The sequence below is a fragment of the Protopterus annectens genome, chromosome 10.part0 (genome assembly GCF_019279795.1).
Source record: "Protopterus annectens isolate FY-2018-M chromosome 10.part0, PAN1.0, whole genome shotgun sequence".
NCBI lineage: Eukaryota > Metazoa > Chordata > Ceratodontiformes > Protopteridae > Protopterus > Protopterus annectens.
In genome coordinates, this window is record NC_056744.1 from 533114631 (window position 1) to 533127591 (window position 12961).

Below are 12961 nucleotides of genomic sequence, written 5' to 3' on the forward strand. Positions count from 1 at the left end.
TTCGACTAAAATGTACTTTTAAGTGCAGATAATAAAAAATGCAGTAAATAACTATGAAAACAGTTAAAGCTTGCTCTAGGTAAGCAGTAGAAGGTAAAACAAATATAAAAGCAGCAGGATACTTAATCAGGAAAGCAGTCGCTTTTTTCAGTTCTCTGTAGCCAGGAAGACTCAACAGGACCACGTGGAGCTGTGTCTGAGCAATATGGCTTCAAAAAAATGCCAGAGGCAGATTTTAACCAGGAACTTCAAAAGAGCTAGAAATGGTCAAAAATGACCAATTACTACAGCTTCTTGTGCTGAGGTCACTTCCCTCAAGGACAGGTAGGCTATTCAAGGCTCCCCACTCACACTGGTGAGCTAAGAAACTTCCTTCTATCCAAGTAAGGCAATGGACAACACAGGAACTACAACACAGCCCAGGATACAGCAAGGCCTGTAAACTGGTCTAACTAGTTTAGGAGGCAGGAAAACAAGGAATATTTTTTTGTTGTTTTTGTTTTTAAATAGAAACACACAGAAATGCAGAAAAGGCAATAAGTCAGTAGTACAGGCTAGCACACTTTGGTGGGCAGCCAAACAATTAAATTAAACAGCAAACAAACACTTTTCGACTTGAATTAGACTAATTTCGACTAAAATGTACTTTTAAGTGCAGATAATAAAAAATGCAGTAAATAACTATGAAAACAGTTAAAGCTTGCTCTAGGTAAGCAGTAGAAGGTAAAACAAATATAAAAAAAACAGCAGGATACTTAATCAGGAAAGCAGTCACTTTTTTCAGTTCTCTGTAGCCAGGAAGACTCAACAGGACCACGTGGAGCTGTGTCTGAGCAATATGGCTTCAAAGAAAATGTTTGTATATCTCCACCAAAATTGATATTTATATAGTTTAATAGTTTATCTATATATTTCTGATGTTTTAAGCTTGAAAATAATAAAATTTCCCTATACTATTATGCTAGTTTATGGCGCTCTCAAAATTCACTGCTCTCAGTTGGTTATCTAGGCTCTGCCCCCCCCAGTGTCAACAGATTCTGATGTCATATGAAAATAGGATGGCAGAAGCCAAACCTGAAACTCTGAACACAAGTCACAGAGCAGTGTAAATGTACACAGAATGGCCTTCATGATGCTGAGCTGTATAGCTCCCCCTTCCTACAAGAACTGGCTCTGAAACCTCTCAGAATGGAGGTGTAACTCAGAAATTAAAGACAGGATGATATACACAGAAAAGTTTAATATTCCTCATGGGATGTTACACAAGGAAAGGCAGACAGATTTCAACACTGATATACTGGCTGCCACTGACCTATTGCTGTTGTAAGACCACTTCAAAATTCTACAGTTAAGGTCTGAAATTTTGCATTGGTTTCATTCTTTTACTCTTATTTATTACAGTTTGTTTTGCTTAACATCTGTTGTAACCTAAATTTGTTTTTGTCACAGAGTTTAAAAGTGAGTATTTAAAGTAAGTTGGGAAATCTTTCTTTTGTGCTCTGATGGCAAAGACTAAGGCTATGTGAGTTGTGGGAGGAGCTCAGAAGTAACATTTATTATTTAAGGTTACCAAAAAAGGAAACGGTTTTAACCTTTTGGAGGTACCACTGACCTGCTGCTGTCATCAGACTAAGTTTGCCACCTCCACCCTTTCTCTGTTGTGCTGTTAAACTTGGGGTATCTTAAGTAACCTTCATCTTTGACTTTGGAAACACCTCCCACTCTTCTCCTATCTGCTCATACTAGTGAGCACTAAAAGTGCAAAGTAGGAAGCCCCTCCCCATTAAACAATTACAATTTCAGTTATTCTCTCTTTTATATCTTCACACTGTTGAGTGCACACTGCAGTATAAAGATTATTAATCCATTTTGTTCCACCTTACTTCTAAATTCACAAATATCTGGAGAAGTCTATTAGTCATTGGTAGCATCAAACTACTTGTCAGGAATCAGCTTAGGATTAATGCTTCTGTTTTGCTTCAGTGAGACAGTAAGCACAGGGACATTATTTTACAGCATTCCTAGAGACTAACAATCACTGGAAAGTCTGAAAACTATTTTTCAGGAGCCATTTTAGGATTAGTGCTTCTGTTTTTCTCCTGGGTAGAGAAGGAACACATGGAGACATTGATTACTGTATCTGATTTGGCAATGTCTATGTGACTTCCCTGACTGGTCTGGTTTTGAACAACTGTGCAGCTTATTTCTCTTGCACTGAAGTGCTGTGTGTGCTATCCAGGCCATCTACCTGGAGAAAGCTGCAACAATCCCATAAATTGAGCTGAGCCAAATCTGCAGATGGCTGCAAACATGGTGCCATCCTAAACTCTCAAGAGGATACCATGATTCTCCAAGATGGTCTGTCCCAAACAAGTAACTGGTGTCAAAATCATGGACTAAAACTATATGCCAGTAAATGTATAATTGTATCTTTCAGCAAGCACGAGTCCTCTTATAACTATTACATTGACAGCACATCTCTGAAAATTGATCCAATAGTCAAGGATCGAAACCAGTGCCTGGAATGAACTGTGCTTTGATCATCAGATATCCACTGTTATAAGGAAGACTTTTTTCATTGCACAACTTGTATCTAAATGTATGGAGTCCAAATCCAGGAATTAAATAATTTTTTTGTACTTGGCATTCATTAGGCTGATTATTGTGAATAATTCCCCTTTTGGTATGTACTTATCCAAGCACTTGTCACAAATGGAATGATCACAATGCTTCCATACTAAGAAAATCAAGGTTCTAATTCAGGAGTGCTTTGAGGAAAATTTCAAAGTCTTGTCCCTCTTCTCGGTATCATACAGGCTACTGAGAAGTGACCTCTGTCTTGCATATAGTGCCTCAGCAGACCTTACCTTGTCAGATCTATTTCACATTTGCAAATCCATCATGAACACTCATTCAAGGGATCTCAATCTCTTTTGCAACAAAAATAGGACATCTTGGAGGTATCGGTATAAATCACAGAGAATTACTATATTATAAAACCACTATGCAATCTCCAAGGCCAAGAATACTGCATTGATGGGCCTCAATAATAGCTTAGGATACCTCCCTAATAGTATGAAATACAACGTATCAGTACCAATAGAATTACTGTTTAACCATAGTCTCCAAGCACGTTTCATCATGGGTGAATGGAGAACTGGAGTTGTCATCCCTCTGCACAGGGGTAGGCCAGCTGGGTAACTACAGATCCATAAGTCTGACTAGTCTCATATGCAAATTTATGGAAAGATTCATCATGGAAATAGTAAACACTCCACATAAAGCAAAGTACGTCTCTTACTCATTTCAAACATAATTTGGACAAATGGACAGGAAACCACAAATTCATCCCAGATCTGTACCATTGTCCATCATGTAGAGGGACAACACATAATGATCCAATATTTATTTGTTCTACTTATTTCTGTGTTATTTGTGCAAAATATATAGGAAAAACTTCCATGGGAATGTAAGGCTGGACCCCTTACGATCCTCACAGATCAATAAATAACCTAGAAAGTACCTTTGAACCTGTAGCATGCATTCTACATTCTTAAGAAATGTAACAAGGACAAAGTAAAGAACAGAGAGATGGAAATACTTTAAAGTGGTCAATAGGACTGAGGTTTATGGTCATTTATGTATTGACTAGGTTGACAATGGTAGAGCATTGATTCTAGTGGACCATTTTTTGTGACTCTGTCCTTGAATACAAAATGAAAGTTAGTATAAGAATGTTTTTCTGTTTATAAAGAGTTATATATGACTGGAGCAGCTTTTCCTTTGAACATCACAGGAGGACATTGAACAAACATGAATATGACAGGCCCACATACAGATTTTATGGTTTATTTTCGCAGTCTTGAAGCTCACAGTCTTGAAACCTGTAATCTTGAGAGCATAGCACTGAATGACCAAAATGCTGAAGACCACAATATTGAACTTCTGAACTATATCCCCTGCAGGTCCCATGTTAGCACTCATTTCTGGGTCTACATCCCTTCAGAACCCATGTTAGCACTTATTCCTGGGTTTACACCCCTTCAGAACACATGTTAACACTCGTTCCTGTGCCTACACCCCTCCATATCTCATGTTAGCACTTGTTTCTGGGTCTACATCCCTTCAGAAGCCATATTAGCACTCGTTCCTGGGTCTACACCCCTTCAGAACATGTTAGCATTCGCTCCTAGGTTCACAATGGTAGTGGTGATTTGCTATTCCAGATTTTTAGACATTATGGTCTTCAACATTTTGATCTTTGGATATTATCTCTCAGGATTATGGGTTTCAAAACTGTAGGCTTCAAGATTGTAATAGTAAACCAGATTTTTTCTGCTAGTCCTTGAAATGCAACTATTCTAAACAGAAATGCACACCAACTATTTCATTAAACTACTTCCCTGGATACATGTATAACAGCTAAACACATATGCTATCAAACTGGCATTACAAAAATGCATTTTTTCAGGGGGCAAGCCTTATGGGTATTATAAGAACAGAATTATCAAACATGGATACAACAGACTCGCAAATACATATGCACATGAGTTCAACTGCTATTCCTCAAAAGTCAATTGCTATGAACATAAACACACAGTAACTATTATGCAAAACTACTTCCTAGAGTACCTATAACACCTAAACACACATGCTTGAAGGTATGATAAATTTTGTGCAAATATGACATGCACAAAACTACATAAAGCATTTTTCACAGCTCCATATTGTCATTATTATTATTATTATTCAGAGAAATTCTTTTAATACAGATAAAAAGCAACTACTTTATAGACAAAAAATAATGTCTTAATCTATCTCTGAGATCTTGCTATCTTCATATAGATTGTACAGCATAAAACTTGAACCAACAATGCCAGTATAATGTGTTGTGAGCAAACAAATATTGGTTCAGAGGTGATTACTAGGCTAATGCCCCCTAGCGGCCTTTTTAAGAAAGGCTATGCTTCACAAGTATATCCGACAAATTTTGACACCCTAGGATTCTTTTAATGGATAGATATATATTCTTGGACATGGTTAGTCAATGATTTACAGGTTTCCTCTGTCTAAAAGAGATATAGGTGTCAGACCATGGGTAAATTTCCTGTTTACCGTCCAGTGGTCCAAGTTATACATGAACTGGGTTAGGGAAAAACTCTGCTTCACATGGCTGGAAAACCTGTTTCAGAGAAGGGGTAGTCTCTAAGACACATACTTGGCCTCTGACATATCCTATTTATTCTACAGATAAGGTCCCTAGATCTGGTAATTCTGATGCTATTTGTTTTATGGATGTGCATCAGGTCCATTACAAGGATCAGAGGATACTTTGTAGGCCAGACATAGATTGCAGTTTGTAAGAGGCAAGTACAGGTATATGGCTTTGAGGCAGTCTACATAGGGCATGTTGTTTATGTCACGTATTCCTTTTGCGAGGAAACTCTGTAGACTCTCCAGTTGTTGCATATGTCTGATCAGGTGCATACTGAGTGACATTTCAATCAGTGATTGGTCTGATGAGGGCTGAGCACAGCCAAACAATGAAATCCTTGGACCTAGATGCCATGCCCTTGCTTATATGTTGCATAACATACAATGATTTCCTTACTACCATAGGCACACGATGGTCATGTATGTTATTATCTATACGTATTCCCAAATCACTAATCACAGGGTCTCCACTTAAGGGTATAATAGAAATGTGGTAGTTTCCAAGGGTAGCCATCTTTTCAAAGGATACTATTATGCATTTCTTAGCACTGAGTTTTAGACTGTGGCTCTGGAACCAGTTATTGGTCTGTGTCAGGACTTCTTGGAGGGTATCTGTGCCTTTGAGAGATTTTATGACTGTGCCTAGTTTGCAATCATCTGCAAACATGGTCAGTCAAAGGACCTTGATGTTGGCCTTGACTTCAAGAAGTAGAAACCAAAAAGGAGTGATGCTAGCATCAAGCCTTGAGGGATTCTGCTAGTAACTGGCCTTTTTATGGAGGAAGACTTCCCTATCCTAATGTCTTGGTTCCTATCTTTGAGCCAGCTTGTTGTCCAGCAGGTGACATTGGGGTTTATACCTAATTTCATGAGTTTGTCAACAATGCCAGAGTAGTGTATTGTTTCAAAAGCTTTGTTCAGGTCAAGGTGGGCAGTATGCACTATTCTGCCCTTGTCCATTTCTTTTGTGACCACCAAGTTGAGTAGGTGTGATCTGCCCTTGAAAGAAATGGGCTGGATCCAGTATCCAAAGGTTTTGTATGTCATTATTTATTATTTCCATGATAACTCTTTACATGGATTTGCACATGACACTAGCTAGACTTATGGGTCTATAGTTAGCAAGGTCCACAGATGGCCCTACCATGTGAAGAAGGGTGACAACTACAGTCCTCCATTCATCTGTGATGAAGCGTGTTCAGAGACTGTGGTTAAATAGTAACTATATTGGTCCTGATAGGTTGTGTTTCATACTATTATGGAAGCATCCTAAGATATAATTGGGGTCCGTTGATGCAGTGTGCTTGGTCTTAGAGAGTGAGTTGAGGACCAGTTCCCTAGAGATAGTTTGGGAAATTAATGTTGAGGACATTTCCTGAGGTGTGCTTGGGGGAGGGATACAAGGTGAGCTGAATGTATCAGTTGGGTGATTTGGGAAAGCAAATTAAAACATATATGCAGATTTCATTCACCTGAATAATACCGTACACACGCACACACACACACACACACACACACACACACACACACACACATCTACAAAGGGAGTGTAGGACGGCTGGAATAACTAGTCTGCAGAATATATTTAAGAATGAAAGATGAACATTTTTACCTATGAAACACCTGCTGTTATGGAAAATAATTTCTTTGTCTATAATAGCATTAACTTTCAGATGACTGACAATAGCAAAGAAACAACACAGAAGATATGACAGGAGACAGTTAATGATAGATACACCAGCAATACTGATTAAAAGTCTTTGCTAGACCAGGGTATATAAGTATCTGCTAAAATTAACATTAAATAGTTGATGAACACAATAAGTAAACAGTGAAGGCAGAAGAAAAGCAATAATAAATGGTTGCTCAATAACCATAAAGTGAAAGAAAACCAAATTGCAGAATGAACATGTCATTTTTTGTATGTTTACTGTTTCTATATTCAACCAAATGTAATGGTATTTTTTAAATAATTTTTTGTTAATGCATTCTAGAAGAAAATGACAAAACCACAAAAAGATGGGAATACCACAGGGTCCATGTGAGCCATTGTATAAAGTAAGCTGTATCACAAAAAGTATCAGTATATTAATAAATCATGACAAATGCTACTTCAAGTAATATGGTAAAACAAAAATAAAATGTAATAGTTACAGCACTCAAGAGTCAGAACAACAGCACTGTAACACTGGTAATGCAGAAACTATTTTTAAAGCACAAATAACTAGAGGGAGGAAGAGCCTGGAATAACAAGAAATGACTTGACCACAGCTGTTTTTATACAGGTATACAGGTTTTTATTCAAGTGCATGTGACCTCATATGAAAGTACAGTAAGGCATTTTTGCTCAGTCAGCAGCGTGGCTTACATAAATCCATGAAAAATTCTTACTGCAATAATGTTTGCAGGTTTTTGGAAATTTCAGTGTGTCATACTGCTTGCATGTGGGTTGCTCTTTTCTGTGTATCTCTGCTTGTTATCTGTATGAAAATGCAAATCACGAAGAAACCTGCTGCGAGATCTTGTAGCTCAACAGATTCCTGTTAGTGCATACTTCAGATGTAAACATGTCAAGAAAGTTTGGTACCGTCCATATTTAAGTCCACCCTGCTCAAAGACGTGCTTACTAGGACTGAAGTCAGTTAATCTGTGATGCTGAATGCAGGTTTTCACTTTTTGTTTCTTTTTCCTCACATGACAATACTTCGTGTCACAAAGAAGGTAGGGCAGGTAGAAATTAAAAATGGCTAACATGCTATTTTGTCTTGATAGTATATGTCACTAGCTTGCCTTCTCAAGAAATAATAGCTACAAAACTACAAGGTTACTGGAGTGTGTAGTTTGACAGGTTCACTGCATACTGACTTCAAGGTTATGTTTTCCTGTGCAGTTCAAGTTTGTATTTCAAGTGCATATGGCATTACATACATCTGGTAGTTTATCACTCTCACACTGCATGTTAGATTCAAGGTTATATGCCTGTGTCGTGGGGCCTTATCTGTCTGCAGTGCTCTTGCCCAGATCTCACCACACTCACAAGTTACGTGAGCCTGCAGTTTATTATTCTCATCCTATAGTAAGATCAGCGTTACATATGTCTTTATATTGTCATTTTTTGTTTATCCACAGCTTGATTCTGTTCAGCTTTCTGTTTGTCATTGCATGCAATACTAGATAACAAAAAAAACAACAATAGAAGTTCATCCCCCCATTGTTAGCATTGAATCTGTAGGTCACTTCAGTTTCTTTAATTTAATCCATCAGTAAGAAACATATGTGGCAGCAGTGTGTCAGTCTTGTCCATTGCTGCCTATTAGGCAAACTCTATCTTGGTTGAAATACCCCATGTGTCTGTGGAATATAATCTGTAGCTTATATTGTTTCTATCCCTTTGGACATATGTAACTCTCATTTATATCCTGTACTAGCATCATTACTGTGTATTTATTGTTTCCCATTTATCTTTTTGCATTGTTCCAACACTGTATATATTTGTTGCTTACTATTTATAGCTTGCAATGATTCCAACTCTGTTTTTTGTAGATTACGCTGTTTCCATGCCTGCCAATCACAAAACCTCCCCTACTAGACTTGATGCCATTTGTTTCCTCATGATGGGGGTTCTCAAAACCAGAGGGGTTAGACCCATCGGGTGTGGCCATCATTCAGGAAACCATGAGCGTTTCTTGTGCCCTTGACTGGAATTTTGAGTATGAGGGCATTTATAATGGTCTTACCTCACCCCCTCCCCGGGCAGATGCTTGAGCAGACACACTTGCCAGTTACATATTTACATTACTGCCCCTTTTCCAGTGGTGCATGGCAGTACATGGTTAACAACACTCCTGCTGCCTACAGGAAGGGCAATACTAACATTTCTTACTAAATATTTCAAACTCCTGAGTCACCAATCAAACTTTGGTCACCTGGGTCATAGCTAACATAATCAAAGCTTTATCCCTGTATGTGAATGGAACTAATACTTAGTGATTGTTGTTTCCCATTTGCACACACACACACACACACACACACACACACACACACACACACACACACACACACACATTCTAGCTCAGTGTGTAATGTTAAGTTGTGCTATGTTGAATGCTCATTTGCAAGCATTAATCAAACACAGGCTTGCTTAGATCACAGTGTGTCAGTTGCCAGTCTTTCAATTATTTTGTAACAAAGGGTTTGATACTCTGGGATATATCCAAGTTAAGAAGATGTATGTGTAGATATAGGTAAGGTGGAGTCATCTGAAAGAATTGTTTTATAGTTCAGGTGATATTGGAATAGTGTGCTCTGTAGATTGGTAAGTGGAGGTCTGTATTCTTTTAGTTGTGCAAGGTAGTAGACGTAGGAGAGTACCTGTGTTATTTTAATGTGTGTGTGTGTGAGGGGGGATAAGTGTGTTTGTGTAGGTGTGTGTGGATGTGGGTGTGTGTGGGTTGTGTATGTGTGGATGTGGGGGTGTGGGATGTGTGTGTATGTATGTGTGTGTGTGTGTGTGTGTGTGTGTGTGTGTGTGTGTGTGTGTGTGTGTGTGTGTGTGTATACTATCATTTCACCAATGTGACTTCAGTCGATATGAAAAATCGAATGCCACACTGTAGAAACCTGCAACAGTGAATGCTGATCACGCTATAGTGGGGATCGGGAAATGTACCCTTTCCCTCACTGTAGTGTGATCCTGGAGTTTGTATATATAAACAGTAGGGGGTGTGGGGGGCACAGCCCCCCACATGGAGGGTGCAGGGTGCCTTGCCTCCCTGCAACCATGTTGTTTACTATGCAATGCACAGTGATGCTGTTCCTGGAAGTGTGGTGTCTGTTCGAAAATGTAGAAGTTGACATTTACAGTCATCACACTTCAAGTTTTTTTCTGTTCATTGTTTTGTATTTCACGGTTTTGTTTGGAATAACCCTGATTAACCGTTGTGCAATTCGGGGAAATAATAGTAAACCATGTGTGTGTGTGTGTGTGTGTGTGTGTGTGTGTGTGTGTGTGTGTGTGTGTGTGTGTGTGTGGAGGGGGGTGTGTGTGGGGTGTGTGTGTGTTGATGTGGGTGTGTGTGTGTGTGTGTGTGTGTGTGTGTGTGTGTGTGTGTGTGTGTGTGTGTGTGTGTGTGTGTGTGTGAGTGTGTGTGTGGATGTGTGTAGGGGTGTGAGTGTGTGTGTGTGTGTGTGTGTGTGTGTGTGTGTGTGTGTGTGTGTGTGTGTGTGTGTGTGTGTGTGTGTGTGTGTGTGTGTGTGTGTGTGTGTGTGTGTGTGGGCGTGTGTGGGCGTGTGTGTGTGTGTGGGTGTGTGTGGGTGTGTGTGGGTGTGTGGGTGTGTAGGAGTGTGTGTGTGTATATGTGTGTGTATATGTGTGTGTGTGTGTGTGTGTGTGTGTGTGTGTGTGTGTGTGTGTGTGTGTGTGTGTGTGTGTGTGTGTGTGTATGTGTGTGTGTGTGTGTGTGTGTGTGTGCGTGGGTGTGTGAGTGTGTGTAGGGCACAATATTAGTAAGTGTTACGGAGTGTATAATGCCTTTATGAGTTTGATGTTGAATGGTTAGTGTGACAGAGAGATTTCATTATGTAGTTTTTGTGCCGATGAGTTATCTTTGACTTTGGTATATGTGTAGGAAGGGTGATTTTTCTGTTATTGGCATTTTTTGTAGTAGTTTTTTTCTTTGTTATATACATGTGTGTGACTATTGGAGCCTTGGCTTTATGTGACCTGAATGCCTGATGAGGCTGGATGTGTATATTGGTTCTATATTACAACATCAAAGTTTCAAAACTTCGAATGTTCTAATATCGACCCCTAGTCAGCGAATACTGATAACATCGAACATACAGAACAGCAAATTTTTTCCTAGGGAAAAAATTTGCTCTTCCAAAACACATACACACAACACAAGCACACTAAACAAACAACAATCCACACACATACACCTAAAATCTTACATCTAACACTACACTAAAGTATACACACACCACTATCTACTTACCTTAACCCAAACCCTAACCCTAAGGTCCGTCACTATTGCACACTCACCTCACCCGCACGCCAACCCTAACTCACCTACCCCGCCCTAACCCTCACATCCACACAATCGCATACATACCTAACCCGCGCCCTAACCCTAACTCACATGACCTGCCCTAAACCTCACATACACACAACTGCACACATATCTAACCCGCATCCTAACCATAACTAACCTAACCCGGACTCAATCGCACACTTACCTGACCCCGACCCGTAACTTTCCACCATAGCGCTGAAAATACCGAAGCAACAGAAACAGACAACCAAATTCTTTCCCTAGAAAAAAATTTGGTTTTCTGTTGCTTCAGTATTTTCAGCTTTTGCTGAATAGGGGTCGATATTAGAACAGTCGAAGTTTTGAAACTTCGATGTTCTAATATAGACCCATGTATATTGATGTGTTGTATTCAACCATTTTTTTTTGGCAGTGTAAGCCAATGTAGTGATATTATATGTAGCTATATGTGTGGGATTTTATATGTCTGTGTGTGCGTGTGTATTATATATATTGGGTGGCACAATGTTGCAGTGGTTAGCTTTCTCACCTCCCATCTCACATCAAGAGGTTCTCCAGTTCGATTCTTGGCTGGAGTGCCTTCTGTGTGGAATCTGCATGTCTTCCCTGCATTTGCATGGGTTTCCTCTACATATACATATATATATATATATATATATATATATATATATATATAGATAGATAGATAGATAGATATGGGCCTATGACATAAGGTTGTAAGGTCAAAGGACTGAAAAACAAAATATCTAAAACTCATAATATCGAACATGGGAATTTGCCCCTTCATTCACTGTTGTACAATCCTAGAGTTGGTATATATAATTAGCAGGGGGTTGTGAGGGATGCAATTGTCTACATGGAGGATGCAGCAGGGCTTGCACCTTACATTAAAAATGCTTTCAATTTTTTGTGTTTTAGATATTTTGGTTTTCAATCTTTTCAGCTTTCAGTCTTATGACATACACCCATATATCTGCAGTGCTGATGTTGCTAATGTCGACATGGTTACTTTAACAAGCAAACATTGACCTTCCTCTGTGCATACTCAGAGGCTGTTCCTCGGACCATGCAAAGTATAAAAAAGTGTTTTTGCATGGTGCCAAGGTCCCCAACACCCCCACATCCCCAGCTAATTATTCCAAACATGAAATCACATAATTCACAGAGAAAAGGCATATTCCTCAGCCCTGGGGCTTGTATTTCACAAAACTATAGACTGAAGTGTGTTAACAAAACATAAGTCAATTTAGGAAAAAATTGACTACTGGAAGGTAAACCACATATACAGCTCTATATCATAACGCAGAAAACTCATAACACTGAAAACATTCTTCACAAGAAATATATTCTAAAAACATCTTTTTTGCAGGAGGCAAGCCCCCCAGCACTTCCCATGCAGTGGGTTTGACCCCCCCCACACTCCCCAGTTACTTATATAATCTAACTCCATGATCACACAACCTTGGAGAAAAGAAAAAAAAAACACACACAGTGAGTCGTTGCTTAAGAGCAAATATGGACCTCTACAGATCTTGGGGTACAACATGATGTTGACCATTGCAATTCACACATACTACTAGAGTCACTTCCCTAATCACTCTAATGATACAAAATGACTCCACCACACACATTCTACACAAGTCTATGCAATTCCATACCTTTTAATGTTATGAGTTTATGGTTTTCATTGTTAT